The 15,444-nt window shown below is 38.4% G+C and overlaps 1 protein-coding gene across 1 annotated transcript in view; it reads right to left on the reverse strand.

Moving 5' to 3' along the window:
- The window catches only part of ELP5 (elongator acetyltransferase complex subunit 5), a 107,387-nt gene that overhangs the window by 61,037 nt on the left and 30,906 nt on the right, over positions 1-15,444 (reverse strand). The window lies entirely within an intron of this gene.

Genomic DNA, 15,444 nt, shown 5'->3' on the forward strand with positions numbered 1-15,444 from the left:
TCACGTGATTGCATTGACAAATCACGTAACTTCCTGTTTCCTGCAAATGTTTACATCAGAACTTTGCTCCAATTTTAAACATTTCCCCCCATCATGAAAGAGTTAGGTGAATTATTTAGTCTGAAGTTAAAACCACTTTTGTCACTTAGAACAAAAATACCTAAAGTAAATGAATCAACATTGCAACTAACACAAGATGGGTTCAAACTTCTTTACACCAATATTATACCTGCACACATCAAAAGAAAGAAATGCACTCTGAAAGCAATTCTACACAAGAAATACAAAGAAAGATGGATGTGGCGCTAGTGGACAAGCAACGGTATCTAAATAAATAAAGGAAATTACTAAATAAATTAGACTAAATAAAAAATGCTAGTTTCAATACACATAATTAATAAGATTTAATACACATAAATACTAAGATTAAATACACCAAACCAATTCACATATAAAATAATAAACACAATATATATAAATCCTATACCACCGGTGGTTTAAAAGGATAATAATTATAAAATGGGGTTGTTAAAATCCGCTAAATGCAAGAGTCGTCCAAACAATTTAAAAACTGTGCAAAATCTGATCAAATTAAACTGTGCAAATTCTGATCAGGCATCCAATTTTTGAGGCAATACAGGAATCAAAAAGCAGTTTGAGAAGTCTCAATCTCCAGTGGTTAATGCTGTCAGTGATACAAGAATTTGTAAGGTGCTGCTGGATCTGGGATAGGGGTGTCAATTACCTTGAGAGTGCGACCACCTTCAGGACAAGGATTCTGTGCTCGGTACCACGTTAACCAGTGTCAACTCCAAGTGGGTGTCCCGGTCGGTCTCAGGTTCCGTTACCCCTCTGTTGCAACCACGATCCGTCGGCGTGTGACGTAATCAGCTCCGTGTACTCCGGGTGATCACGTGTTAGGATATGCGCCAATCAGCTGGAGTCTCCCACGCTGTCAATCCTTTGGCGGTTGGTTTAAAAGTTTTTAGACAGTGACAGAGCGCTCTGGTGTCATACGGTTTAGATGTCAAGGAACAGACATACACATCTACGCGTTTCAGCCTCAATGCGGCCTTTATCAAGATGTCTTTTCTAGTTCCCATATTGTCTATTTATACCTTTATCAATTTCCTGTTTGCCACACTAATCAGTCGTTGATTGGTTAGTTAAATGTTTCCTCCATGTTTTTCCTCCATGTTTTTCTTTTATATTAGCTCTTCAATAAACGATGATTCTTTTAACGGATCTTTTATCATTGCTTCCATAAAAAGTATATGTATATACATAACCCCATAAGTTAACCCCTTAATGACAACTGACGTACCAGGTACGTCATGCATTAACAACCAGTTAATGACAATAGACGTACCTGGTACGTCAGTTGTCTAACAGAGTGCTGGAAGCGATCGCAATCGCTTCCAGCAGCTCTCAGGGTATTGCAGTGATGCCTCCATATGGAGGCATCCTGCAATACCTTTTTAGAAGACTCCGATGCAGAGAGAGCCACTCTGTGGCCCTCTCTGCACCGGTAGCGATGGTGCTGTTCGTTGGTGGGTGGGAGAATAACAGGGAGGCGGGTGGGCGGCCCATCGCTACCCGGCATCCGGTTCCTGTAAGTGCAATGTGCACGCCGGGTGCCGGGAGCGTGCGGGGGCGCGCGTGCGCGATTAGCTGGCCACTGACACCAATGAGGAGGGAAGAGGGGGGAAAAAAGATTTTAAAAAAATAAATATATAAGGATCTGGGAGGGGGAGGGGGTTGGGGTATTGTGGGGGGCTGCTACACTACAGAAAACATTAATAATGGCAAAAAGACAAAAAAATACTTTTGTTTTTGGGGCAAATTGGGTACTGGCAGACAGCTGCCAGTACCCAAGATGGCGGCAATTAGGTAGGGGAGAGGGTTAGAGAGCTGGGGGGGGGATCATGGAGGTTGGGGCTAAGGCAGGGGTCCATCACAACTAAAACATTTTATTTTTTTTTATTAAAAAAAAGAAAAACTCCTTTTATTTAGTACTGGCAGACTTTCTGCCAGTACTTAAGATGGCGGGGACAATTGTGGGGTGGGGGAGGGAAGAGAGCTGTTTGGGAGGGATCAGGGGGTGGGATGTGTCAGGTGGGAGGCTGATCTCTACCCTAAAGCTAAAATTAACCCTGCAAGCTCCCTACAACCTACCTAATTAACCCCTTCACTGCTGGGCATAATTTACGTGTGGTGCGCAGCAGCATTTAGCGGCCTTCTAATTACCAAAAAGCAATGCCAAAGCCATATAAGTCTGCTATTTCTGAACAAAGGGGATCCCAAAGAAGCTTTTACAACAATTTGTGCCATAATAGCACAAGCTGTTTGTAAATACTTTCAGTGAGAAACCTAAAATTGTGAAAAATGAATTTTTTTTAATTGTTTGCTCGCATTTGGCGGTGAAATAGTGGCATAAAATATATCAAAATGGGCCTAGATCAATACTTGGGGTTGTCTACTACACTACCCTAAAGCTAAAATTAACCATGCAAGCTCCCTACAACCTACCTAATTAACCCCTTCACTGCTGGGCATAATTTACGTGTGGTGCGCAGCAGCATTTAGCAGCCTTCTAATTACCAAAAAGCAACCCCAAAGCCATATAAGTCTGCTATTTCTGAACAAAGGGGATCCCAAAGAAGCATTTACAACCATCTGTGCCTTAATTGCAGAAGCTGTTTGTAAATAATTTCAGTGGGAAACCTAAAGTTTGTGACAAAATTTGTGAAAAAGTGAACTTTTTTTTTTATTTGATGACATTTGGCGGTGAAATGGTGGCATGAAATATACCAAAATGGACCTAGATCAATACTTTGGGTTGTCTTCTAAAAAAAAATATATACATGTCAAGGGATATTCAGGTTTTCCTGACAGATATCAGGGTTCCAATGTAACTAGCGCTAATTTTGAAAAAAAGGGGTTTGGAAATAGCAAAGTGCTACTTGTATTTATGGCCCTATAACTTGCAAAAAAAGTAAAGAACATGTAAACATTGGGTATTTCTAAACTCAGGATAAAATTTAGAAACTATTTAGCATAGGTGTTTTTTGGTGATTGTAGATGTGTAACAGATTTTGGGGGTCAAAGTTAGAAAAAGTGTGTTTTTTTCAATTTTTTCCTCATATTTTATATTTTTTTTATAGGAAATTATAAGATATGATGAAAATAATGGTATCTTTAGAAAGTCCATTTAATGGCGAGAAAAACAGTATATAATATGTGTGGGTACATTAAATGTGTAAGAGGAAAATTACAGCTAAACACAAACACAGCAGAAATGTAAAAATAGCCTTTGTCATTAAGGGTAAGAAAATTGAAAAATGGTCTGGTCATTAAGGGGTTAAAGAACAATCTAATCTTGTTTAAATTATATAAGTAGAAACACACATTTAAAAGTGCATCCAAAAATGAACAACAATAAACTCATCCTAAATTATAATAAATGTATATATATATAAATATAAATCTGCTCATATAAGTTCGCATGAGCTATCCACTCTCATATACTGTATAATTTATTCGTTAATAGAATATGAGCTAGTTCTTATTTTCTCTTTAACCCTTTAAGGACACAGCTTTCAGTTTGCTCAATTGTTTTATGACGGAAAAATTCCGTCATATGTCCTTAAGAGGATAAATAGTGTTCATTTTACCATTGCATATAGCTTATATAGTTTCATTTCATTTTTTCATATTGCAGAGGAATCAATAGATCACAATATAAAATCTAATAAGTTACTCAAACTGATGTAAAAACATACGTAAAAGAGATAAATTCATTTAAACTAATAATTTCAAAAAATCCTATATGCAATACTAACCCTATAATCACTCAAAATATAAAATGTCAACAATACATAACTCTAATAAATATGGTTCCTAAAACTAATGTGATAACATATGTAAAAGACCATATTAAAGGACTATATATATTCCTTATTTCATAAGGGAAGGTTAATAAAACCGAGTAAAAAATGTGAAGTTTAAAAATGATATTTAATGATATTATTGGTATTATTAATGGTGGGATTTTTTGGGATCATGGGTTCATGGTTAAGAATACTTTAAGTGGTGATTTCCAGATCTCTATCAGTATGGAATCTAAAAAAGTTAATGAATAAATGGGTTTAAATCTAATTCTACATTTAATCCTTCTGGATTAATTGAGCCAAAATTATAGATTAGTTCGGCCTCATTATAAAGGATTAATTTTTCATAATCTCCTCCTCTGGGGTCTTTTTTAATTCTTTTTATACCCCACCATTGGAGATCTTTTGTATTGCTCCCATGGTGTTCTTTAAAGTGTTTTGATACAAAATGGCCCTCGAATCCATTTTTTATATTATTTATGTGATCCCTAATCCTGTCTCTCAGTTTTCTTTGAGTTTGGCCTAGATACTGTTTCTTGCATGAACATTGTAGAATGTAAATCACACCTTTGTCACTATACCTAATAGCATCTTTAATAGTATGTTTATAATCTCTGGTAGTTGATTCAATAATCTTAAATTTTACTGCTACGTTTGCAAGCTACGCAGCTATAACAGGGATGAAAACCTGATAGTTTGGTTCCTGTAATTGTAGCATCAGTCTTATTTACAGTTTTCTTAAACATACTTGGTGCTAGACAATTTTTAAGATTTTTTGCCTTAGTAAAGAATAAATCTGGATGTCCCTTTACATGATCTCCCAGGATGTGATCTTTTTTGATAAGGTGCCAGTGTTTATTTAAAATCGACTTTATATGTTTATGTTGAGCATTATATCTCGTTATGAACGGGATATTTAATTTATCCTTTTGGTCCCTCTGTTTTTGAACATTGTCTACTTTTTTAATTAATAGGTCTTCTCTGTCTTTCTTCCTTGCTTTTTCTAATGCTCTACTCGCATTGTCCTTATCATATCCTTTCTCAAGAAATCTGTCTTTTAGGATCACAGATTGTGATTCAAAGTCATCTGGGTTACTGCAATTCTTCTTCATCCTCGTAAATTGGCTGGTGGGTATATTTTCTAACCATTTTGGCAAATGACAGCTCTCAATATGCACATAATTATTTGCATCTACCTTTTTAAAAAATGTCTTTGTGTGGATTTTATTTTCAATAATATTAATTTCTAGATCCAAGAAATGTATATTCTTATTGTCTATCTCACTAGTAAATTTTAGGCCTAATTCATTTGAATTTAAATCTTCTAGAAAGACATTTAAAAGTTCAAGGTCACCATTCCATATAATAAAAATGTCATCTATAAATCTATGGTAAGATACCAAGTTCGCACCCCACGGTCCTTCAAAAATGAAAGACTCTTCAAGATATCCCATAAATAAATTTGCGTAACTGGGTGCAAACTTGGTACCCATTGCCGTTCCCTTTTGCTGAAGGTAGTATTTACCATTAAAAATAAAATAATTATTTGATAAAATAAATTCTATACATTTTAACATAAAATCACATTGTCTACTTTTTTAACCTATTAATTAAAAAAGTAGACAATGTTCAAAAACAGAGGGACCAAAAGGATAAATTAAATATCCCGTTCATAACGAGATATAATGCTCAACATAAACATATAAAGTCGATTTTAAATAAACACTGGCACCTTATCAAAAAAGATCACATCCTGGGAGATCATGTAAAGGGACATCCAGATTTAATCTTTACTAAGGCAAAAAATCTTAAAAATTGTCTAGCACCAAGTATGTTTAAGAAAACTGTAAATAAGACTGATGCTACAATTAGAGGAACCAAACTATCAGGTTTTTATCCCTGTTATAGCTGCGTAGCTTGCAAACGTAGCAGTAAAATTTAAGATTATTGAATCAACTACCAGAGATTATAAACATACTATTAAAGATGCTATTAGGTGTAGTGACAAAGGTGTGATTTACATTCTACAATGTTCATGCAAGAAACAGTATCTAGGCCAAACTCAAAGAAAACTGAGAGACAGGATTAGGGATCACCTAAATAATATAAAAAATGGATTCGAGGGCCATTTTGTATCAAAACACTTTAAAGAACACCATGGGAGCAATACAAAAGATCTCCAATGGTGGGGTATAAAAAGAATTAAAAAAGACCCCAGAGGAGGAGATTAAGAAAAATTAATCCTTTATAATGAGGCCGAACTAATCTATAATTTTGGCTCAATTAATCCAGAAGGATTAAATGTAGAATTAGATTTAAACTCATTTATTCATTAACTTTTTTAGATTCCATACTGATAGAGATCTGGAAATCACCACTTAAAGTATTCTTAACCATGAACCCATGATCCCAAAAAATCCCACCATTAATAATACCAATAATATCATTAAATATCAGTTTTAAACTTCACATTTTTTACTCGGTTTTATTAACCTTCCCTTATGAAATAAGGAATATATATAGTCTTTTAATATGGTCTTTTACATATGTTATCACATTAGTTTTAGGAACCATATTTATTAGAGTTATGTATTGTTGACATTTTATATTTTGAGTGATTATAGGGTTAGTATTGCATATAGGATTTTTTGAAATTATTAGTTTAAATGAATTTATCTCTTTTACGTATGTTTTTACATCAGTTTGAGTAACTTATTGGATTTTATATTGTGATCTATTGATTCCTCTGCAATATGAAAAAATGAAATGAAACTATATAAGCTATATGCAATGGTAAAATTAACACTATTTATAGAGAAAATAAGAACTAGCTCATATTCTATTAACGAATAAATTATACAGTATATGAGAGTGGATAGCTCATGCGAACTTATATGAGCAGATTTATATTTATATATATATACATTTATTATAATTTAGGATGAGTTTATTGTTGTTCATTTTTGGATGCACTTTTAAATGTGTGTTTCTACTTATATAATTTAAACAAGATTAGATTGTTCTTTAACTTATGGGGTTATGTATATACATATACTTTTTATGGAAGCAATGATAAAAGATCCGTTAAAAGAATCATCGTTTATTGAAGAGCTAATATAAAAGAAAAACATGGAGGAAAAACATGGAGGAAACATTTAACTAACCAATCAACGACTGATTAGTGTGGCAAACAGGAAATTGATAAAGGTATAAATAGACAATATGGGAACTAGAAAAGACATCTTGATAAAGGCCGCATTGAGGCTGAAACGCGTAGATGTGTATGTCTGTTCCTTGACATCTAAACCGTATGACACCAGAGCGCTCTGTCACTGTCTAAAAACTTTTAAACCAACCGCCAAAGGATTGACAGCGTGGGAGACTCCAGCTGATTGGCGCATATCCTAACACGTGATCACCCGGAGTACACGGAGCTGATTACGTCACACGCCGACGGATCGTGGTTGCAACAGAGGGGTAACGGAACCTGAGACCGACCAGGACACCCACTTGGAGTTGACACTGGTTAACGTGGTACCGAGCACAGAATCCTTGTCCTGAAGGTGGTCGCACTCTCAAGGTAATTGACACCCCTATCCCAGATCCAGCAGCACCTTACAAATTCTTGTATCACTGACAGCATTAACCACTGGAGATTGAGACTTCTCAAACTGCTTTTTGATTCCTGTATTGCCTCAAAAATTGGATGCCTGATCAGAATTTGTACAGTTTAATTTGATCAGATTTTGCACAGTTTTTAAATTGTTTGGACGACTCTTGCATTTAGCGGATTTTAACAACCCCATTTTATAATTATTATCCTTTTAAACCACCGGTGGTATAGGATTTATATATATATTGTGTTTATTATTTTATATGTGAATTGGTTTGGTGTATTTAATCTTAGTATTTATGTGTATTAAATCTTATTAATTATGTGTATTGAAACTAGCATTTTTTATTTAGTCTAATTTATTTAGTAATTTCCTTTATTTATTTAGATACCGTTGCTTGTCCACTAGCGCCCCATCCATCTTTCTTTGTATAACATTGCAACTAACGTTTGTTAACTATTTTGCTGCCTTATGTAGTAAAAATTGGTGTTTTTTGTGGTTGGCCTCTGCTGGCGCACTGTAAAAGAGTGTGCATATTGTTGCCTTGACAACTATTTTAAGACAAATATAAAATATAATTACCAATAAGACTGTTTATAAAATGTGGTTTTAACAAATAAATATAAGTGAAATATACATTGAAAATGATAAAAGTCATAAACATAATGGTTGTTATCGCTTTCAACTGCTTTTCAGTGGAGATGGTATTTGCAATATATATTTATTTTAGGGGATATGGGGGTTATGCATATGTATATATAAATGTATGCACACACATTAAAACACAACTGAAATTTTCATTTGTTAGTCCTTCCGGCAGAGGTGGTATTTTTTATTTTATTTTTTATATTGAGCTGTGGGGATTAAATAGTTATTGCATGAAAGAAAAAAATGAGGGTTCAGTGTCCCTTTAATTTACACTTGCTTTTAAAGTAAAGTACTTTTCAAATGAGATAAAGTACAAATTTGTTAAAATAAGGTGCTTTAGTGATCCCCTATTTGCACTTCTTAGCACACGCACACTTCCTATACAGACCCCAGCTACTTTTCAGCTCTATTACCAGAAGCTATGGAGCCTGCTACCAAAGCAGAATAAATCTGCTGTAGTGTGTGTTTTATCATGCTGTGTAGCTGATGTAAAAGCAAATAAGATATTTGTGACCAAAATGATTGCTGCAGCTGTTTTATGTCCCTTTAACTTTGAAAATTAGGGGTTTTCTGGGGACTGGAAGTGCACAATGCAACCTTCACAAGCTTAAATACACATAAACCCCCACATTTTTCATTCATGGTACAGTTAGAACATTCAATTTTAAACAACTTTCCAATTTACTTCTTTAATCAAATTTTCTTTGTGTTCTTGTTATCATTTGTTGAAAAGCAGGAAGCGAAGTTCAGGAGCATTCAGTAGTTTTGCATGAATGTTATACATTAGCAAGAACACTAGAGGGCAGCACTATTTCCTGTCATGTAGTGCTCCAGACGTGCACGCTACCTATCTAGAAATCTCTTCAACAAAGAATAACATAAGAACAATGCAAATTTGATATAGAAGGAATTTTTTTTTTTTTATTGTATTCTCTATTTGAAACATAAAAGAAAGAAAAAATTGGTTTCATGCCCCTTTAACCCTGCAACATATCTGTCCCTAATTGGCCTTAGCAGAGGTTATCAGATAACAAAGTGAAAAACTGCAAAAGAATATGTTTTGGTAAATAAATAAAAGTGGTTAACCTTGTCTGCCCTGTAACAAGTACGCATGATCAAGTGATGATCAAAAACTAGCCGGCATAGACAGAAATCATGCAAAATCTTTGGAGTGCTTTCTAAAGCATTACATTTTAATGCAATGTAACATACAGAACCCTTCATAGCTAGATAAACAACTTTTTAAGATAAAATTTGCCTTTCTAAAAAAACTTTAGTATCTTGCAGTACTGACAAGACCTATTAGATCATCACAGCAGAGAGCTTTACATCACTGGGCTTTAAGTATTGTTCTCACTTTGACCCTCATGATCGAAACTCCTGCAATGCGGAGATATATTCCAAAAGGTATCCACCGCAATGTTGAGCAAGTCCATAATATATTCCAAGCCGACATCAATGTTAACAGGCGGCATCGCAGAGAGACATGTTGCTATACATCCCATTGGGAGGTGATGCTGGAGATAAATTCCAGCCAGCATCGCACAAGACATTGGCATTGAAGATCCGAAGATGACAAGAAAAGAATATAAGAAGATGCATCGGTGGAAAATGGATGAAGACTTCCCCAATGGAGTGGCGGCAGAAGATGGACCATCACCACCGGGATGAAGAGAAAAGAGGACCGCCGCCTCCATGAAGATAAGTCCCTGCCGCTGCAAGGAAAAAGATGGGCCCCGCCATGAAGAGGAGCACCACAGTTGGTGATCACGCAGTAACCGGAGTAAAAAAAATTAATCTTAAAAGAGCTTTATAGCAATGCCCTACAAAATGCCCTGGGGAGTCTTTTCTTTTGTAGGATAGTTTTTTGTTTTTTTTTAGAATAGTTTATTTTTAGTTAGATTTTTTGTTAAAAACAAAAGAGATTAAAACTTTAGGGCAATGCTATTATCAGGGCAACCTTTTTTTTGAATAGGAATTTTTTTTAAATGGAATTTTTTTAAAGGTAAAAGAGCTATGATCGCTTTTTGTTTAATGCCCTACCAAATGTGTATTGTTTCTGAAGACATACAAGCCACTTTATGAGAAGGTGTGGTGTTTAAATACTGGTACAAAGGTCCTTACAGGATGTGTGTGTATGTCACAGAAAAAACTAAATTTATGCTTACCTGATAAATTTCTTTCTTTCCAGATATGAAGAGTCCACAACGTCATTCAATTACTAGTGGGAATATCACTCCTGGCCAGCAGGAGGAGGCAAAGAGCACCACAGCAAAGCAGTTAAGTTTCACTCCCCTACCCATAATCCCCAGTCATTCGACCAAAGGTAAATGGAAAAAGAATAACACAAAGGTGTAGAGGTGCCTGAGGTTTAGTAAAAAATAACTGTCTTAATAAAGGGTGGGGTCGTGGACTCTCCATATCCGGAAAGAAAGAAATTTATCAGGTAAGCATACATTTTGTTTTCTTTCCTAAGATATGGAGAGTCCACGACGTCATTCAATTACTAGTGGGAACCAATACCCAAGCTAGAGGACACAGAATGAACAGGGAGGGAGAACAAGACAGGCAGACCTAAACAGAAGGCACCACCCCTTGAAGAACCTTTCTCCCAAAAGAGGCCTCAGCCGAGGCAAAAGTATCAAATTTGGAAAATTTGGAAAAAGTATGCAGAGAGAACCAAGTTGCAGCTTTGCAAATTTGTTCCACAGAAGCTTCATCTTTGAAAGCCCAAGAAGAGGAGACAGCCCTAGTGGACTGAGCTGCAATTCTCTCAGGAGGCTGCTGTCCAGCAGTTTCATAAGCAAAACGAATCATACTTCTCAACCAGAGGGAAAGAGAAGTAGAAGTAGCCTTCTGACCCTTACGCTTTCCTGAGAAACAAACAAACAGGGCAGAAGACTGGCAAAAATCCTTAGTGGTCTGTAGGTAGAATTTTAGAGCACGCACAACATCCAAGTTGTGCAACAGACGTTCTTTATGAGAAGGATTGGGACAGAGAGAAGGGACAACAATTTCCTGATTAATATTTCTATCCGAAACCAATTTAGGAAGAAACCCCAATTTAGTACGAAGAAATGCCTTATCCGCATGAAAGATAAGGTAAGGCGAATCACACTGCAAAGCCGAGAGTTCAGAAACTCTCAGAGCAGAAGAGATAGCAATAAGAAACAAAATCTTCCAAGATAGCAACTTAATATCTATGGAATGCATTGGCTCAAACGAAGCCTGCTGGAAAACTTTAAGAACAAGATTAGGGCTCCAAGGAGAAGCAACAGGTTTAAACACAGACCTGATTCTGAACAGGGCCTGACAAAAAGATTGAACATCTTGCACATCCGCCAGACGCTTGTGTAACAAAATGCAGAAATCTGACCTTTCAGAGAACTGAATGACAACCCTTTCTCCAAACCTTCCTGGAGAAAAGACAAAATTCTAGGAATCCTGACCCTACTCCAAGAGTAGCCCTTAGATTCACACCAATAAAGGTATTTACTCCATACCTTATGATACATTTTTCGAGTAACAGGCTTGCAAGCCGGGATCATGGTCTCAATGACTGACTCAGAAAATCCACTCTTAGACAGAACTAAGCGTTCAATCTCCAAGCAGTCAGCTTCAGAGAATTTTTGGGAGATGGAGGAGTGGAACCTTAGTTAGAAGGTCCTACCTCAGAGGCAACCTTCAAGGCAGCCGAGAAGACATCTTCACTAGGTCTGCATACCTGATCCTGTGAGACCATGCAGGAGCTATTAGAATTACCGATGTTCTCTCTTGTTTGATACAAGCAATAACTCGTGGATGGAGCACAAATGGAGGAAACAGGTATGCTAGACCAAAATCCCAAGAAACCGCCAGAGCATCTGTCAGAGCGGCCTGAGGATCTCTTGACCTTGAACCATACCTTGGAAGCTTGGCGTTCTGCCGAGACGCCATCAGATCCAACTTTGACACCCCCTATTTGAGGGTTAACCTGGAGAAAACCTTCGGATGGAGACCCCACTCCCCAGGATGAAATGTCTGCCTGCTCAGGAAATCTGCTTCCCAGTTGTCCACGCCAGGAATGTGGATGGCAGATAGACAATTGTGAGCTTCCGCCTGTTTTTTTCGGAACCAGGAACAGATTTTAATAGAATCCTAGACCCTGTTCTCTTACTGGAACAATCACTCCCAGGGAGGAAAGGTCCTGAACACAGTTCAGAATGCCTCTCTTTTTACCTGGTCTGCATAAAATCTTTAGACGTGGAATCTGCCCCTGGGAGAAAAAGTTTTGAATTCTATTTTGTAACCTTGAGATACTATGTCCACAGCCCAAGGATCTGGGACATCTCGTCTCCACGCTTGACAAAACAGGGAAAGTATGCCCCCCACTTGATCCGAAACAGGAATGTGGGCCAACCCTTCATACTGATTTAGACTCAGCTGAGGGTTTCTTCGATTGCTTCCCCTTATTCCAAGACTGATTGGGCTTCCAAGAATACTTGGACTGCTCCTGCTTGGAAGAGTGAGAGGAAGACTTTTGACCTTTGAAGTTACGAAAGGAACGAAAATTACTTTGACACTTTGACATACTTTTGAGTCTGTTCTTCTTGTCTTGCTGTAAAAAAAAAACCTTTTCCACTCGTAAAATCAGAAATTATTTCTGCCAGACCAGGTCCGAACAAGGTCTTCCCCTTGTAAGGAAGCGCCAGAAGCTTGGACTTAGAGGTAACATCAGCTGACCAAGATTTTAGCCACAATGCCCAGCAGGCTAGAACAGTGAAGCCAGACATCTTGGCTCCCAGTCAAATAACTTGCAAGTTAGTATCAGAAAAAAAAGGAATTGGCTAGTTTGAGAGCCTTAATCCTATCTTGTATCTCCTCAACGGAGTCTCTACTAAAATGGATTCAGACAAGGCGTTGCACCAATAAGATGCCGCACTTGCTTACTGTGGCAATACAAACTGCAGGTTGCCATTGAAGACCTTGATGAACATACATCTTCTTCAAATAAGCTTTGAGCTTTTTGTCCATGGGAACCTTAAAGGAGCAGCTATCCGCTATAGGGATCATAGTTCTCTTAGCCAGAGTAGAAATAGCCCCTTCTTCTTTAGGCACCGTGCGCCAAGAATCTTTAATAGAGTCATCAACAGGAAACATTTTTTTTAATATGGGAAACGGGGAGAAAGGAATCCCTGGCTTCTCCCATTCCTGTGAAATAATCTCCGTCACACGGTCTGGGTGTCAGGGTGCCAGGAATCAGACTGAGACGAGAAGTGCAAAAATAATCACACCTTTATTAATAACAAAAAAATAATAAAAAGTCCACAAGTCAAATAACAAGCCAGGAGTCAAAACCAGAGCTGGTAGTCAGATGAGCCGAGTCAGGAGCCAAAGCGAATAGTCAGACGAGCCGGAATCAGGAACAAGGAAAACAGCAGAGTCAGGAACAAGCCAGGGATCAGGAACCAGGAAGGACGTCAGGCAGCCAGGTAATACACAGGAACTCTCACAAACAGGTCTGAGACAACGCAAAGGCAAAGCATACTGAACAGAGGCCCTTTAAATAATAAGTGATGACATCACAATTCTGAGACTGCATCCTGCCTCACACAGATGATGCACACCAGTCTGGCCATAAAAGGAAGTGCAGGAAATGAGCAGCATCCCCCACAATGCACCATAGTCAGAAAGAGAGGTGAGTAAAATGGCTGCCAGCAGCACATGGCAAACAAAATAGGGAACAAACCCTGACAGTACCCTCCCCTCAATGACCCCTGCCCCGCTGGAGGACAAAAGGCTTATTGGGGAAACGGGCATGGAAGGCACGGAGGAGGGCGGGAGCATGAACATCAGAGGAGGGAACCCAAGAACGCTCCTCTGGACCGTAGACCCTCCAGTGAAACAAATACTGTACACGGCCCCTGGACATACCACAGTCAATAATGCTGCTGACCTCATGCTCCTCATGGTTGTCAACAAAGATAGGACGGGGACGAAGCAACACAGTGGTAAAAGGATTAGAAACCAATGGTTTCAAGAGGGAGACATGAAAAACATTGGAGATGCGCATAGCAGGAGGAAGGTCAAGAGCGTAGGCCACAGGATTGACCCGTCAGAGTATTCAAAAAGGACCAACATAACGGGAAACCAGTTTATTGAAAGGCACACAAAGGTTCAAGTTGCGGGAGGACAGCCAAACTCTCTCACCAAACTGGTAGGAAGGCGCAGGCAGACGCCTACGATCAGCCTGGAACTTTTGGCGCTGCATAGAACGATGAAGGCAATCCTGAATCTGCACCCACGTGGAACGGTGTTGCCGGAGATGCTCCTCCAAAGCCGGAATACCCTGAGACATGAATGAATCGGGCAACAAGGATGGTTGAAACCCATAATTCGCCATGAACAGGGATAACTTGGAGGAAGCATTAATAGCACTATTACGAACAAACTATGCCCAAGGTAACAGTTCAGACCAATTATTGTGGTGATCTGAGACATAGCAATGGAGGAACTGTTCCAGAGCTTGATTAGACCGTTCCGCAGCCCCATTGGATTGAGGGTGATATGCAGAAGAGAAGGAAAGCTGGATCCCCATTTGAGCACAAAAGGAACGCCAAAATCTGGAGACAAACTGGCTACCCCGGTCCGACACTATCTCCTTGGGTAATCCATGTAACCCGGGCAAAAATTGAAGCAAACTCCTGAGCGGTAGGCAGCTTCATCAAGGGAATGCAATGTGACATTTTAGAAAAACGGTCAACCACCATAAGGATAACAGTATTGCCATTGGAAACAGGGAGCTCGACAATGAAGTCCATGGAAAGATGTGTCCAAGGACGCTCACCATTCGCAATAGGTTGAAGAAGACCCAAAGGAAGACGTCGAAGAGTCATATTCTGTGCACAAACTGAGCAGGAGGCAACATACGCAGCAACATCAGAACGAAGACCTGGCCACCAGAATTGTCGAGTGACAGACCAAATCATTTGGTTCTTGCCTGGGTGACCTGCGGCTTTAGGATAGTGGTAAGTGTGCAAAAGTTTAGTTCAAAGATTCTGAGGAACAAAACACTTACCCCTAGGTTTCTCAGGAGGTGCATTGGTTTGTGCAGCCAGGATCTCCTCCCCCAAGGGAGAAGTCAAATTAGTACGTATGGTAGCAAAAATATTGTCAGGAGGTATAACAGGAGTAGGTACAGACTCCTCCTTGAACAGAGGCGAAAATTGTCGAGAGAGGGCATCAGCCCTAACATTCTTGCTACCAGGCAGGTAGGAGACCACATAATTAAACCAAGACAAAAATAGCACCCA

The sequence above is a fragment of the Bombina bombina genome, chromosome 6 (assembly GCF_027579735.1).
Source record: "Bombina bombina isolate aBomBom1 chromosome 6, aBomBom1.pri, whole genome shotgun sequence".
Classification (NCBI taxonomy): Eukaryota; Metazoa; Chordata; class Amphibia; order Anura; family Bombinatoridae; genus Bombina; species Bombina bombina.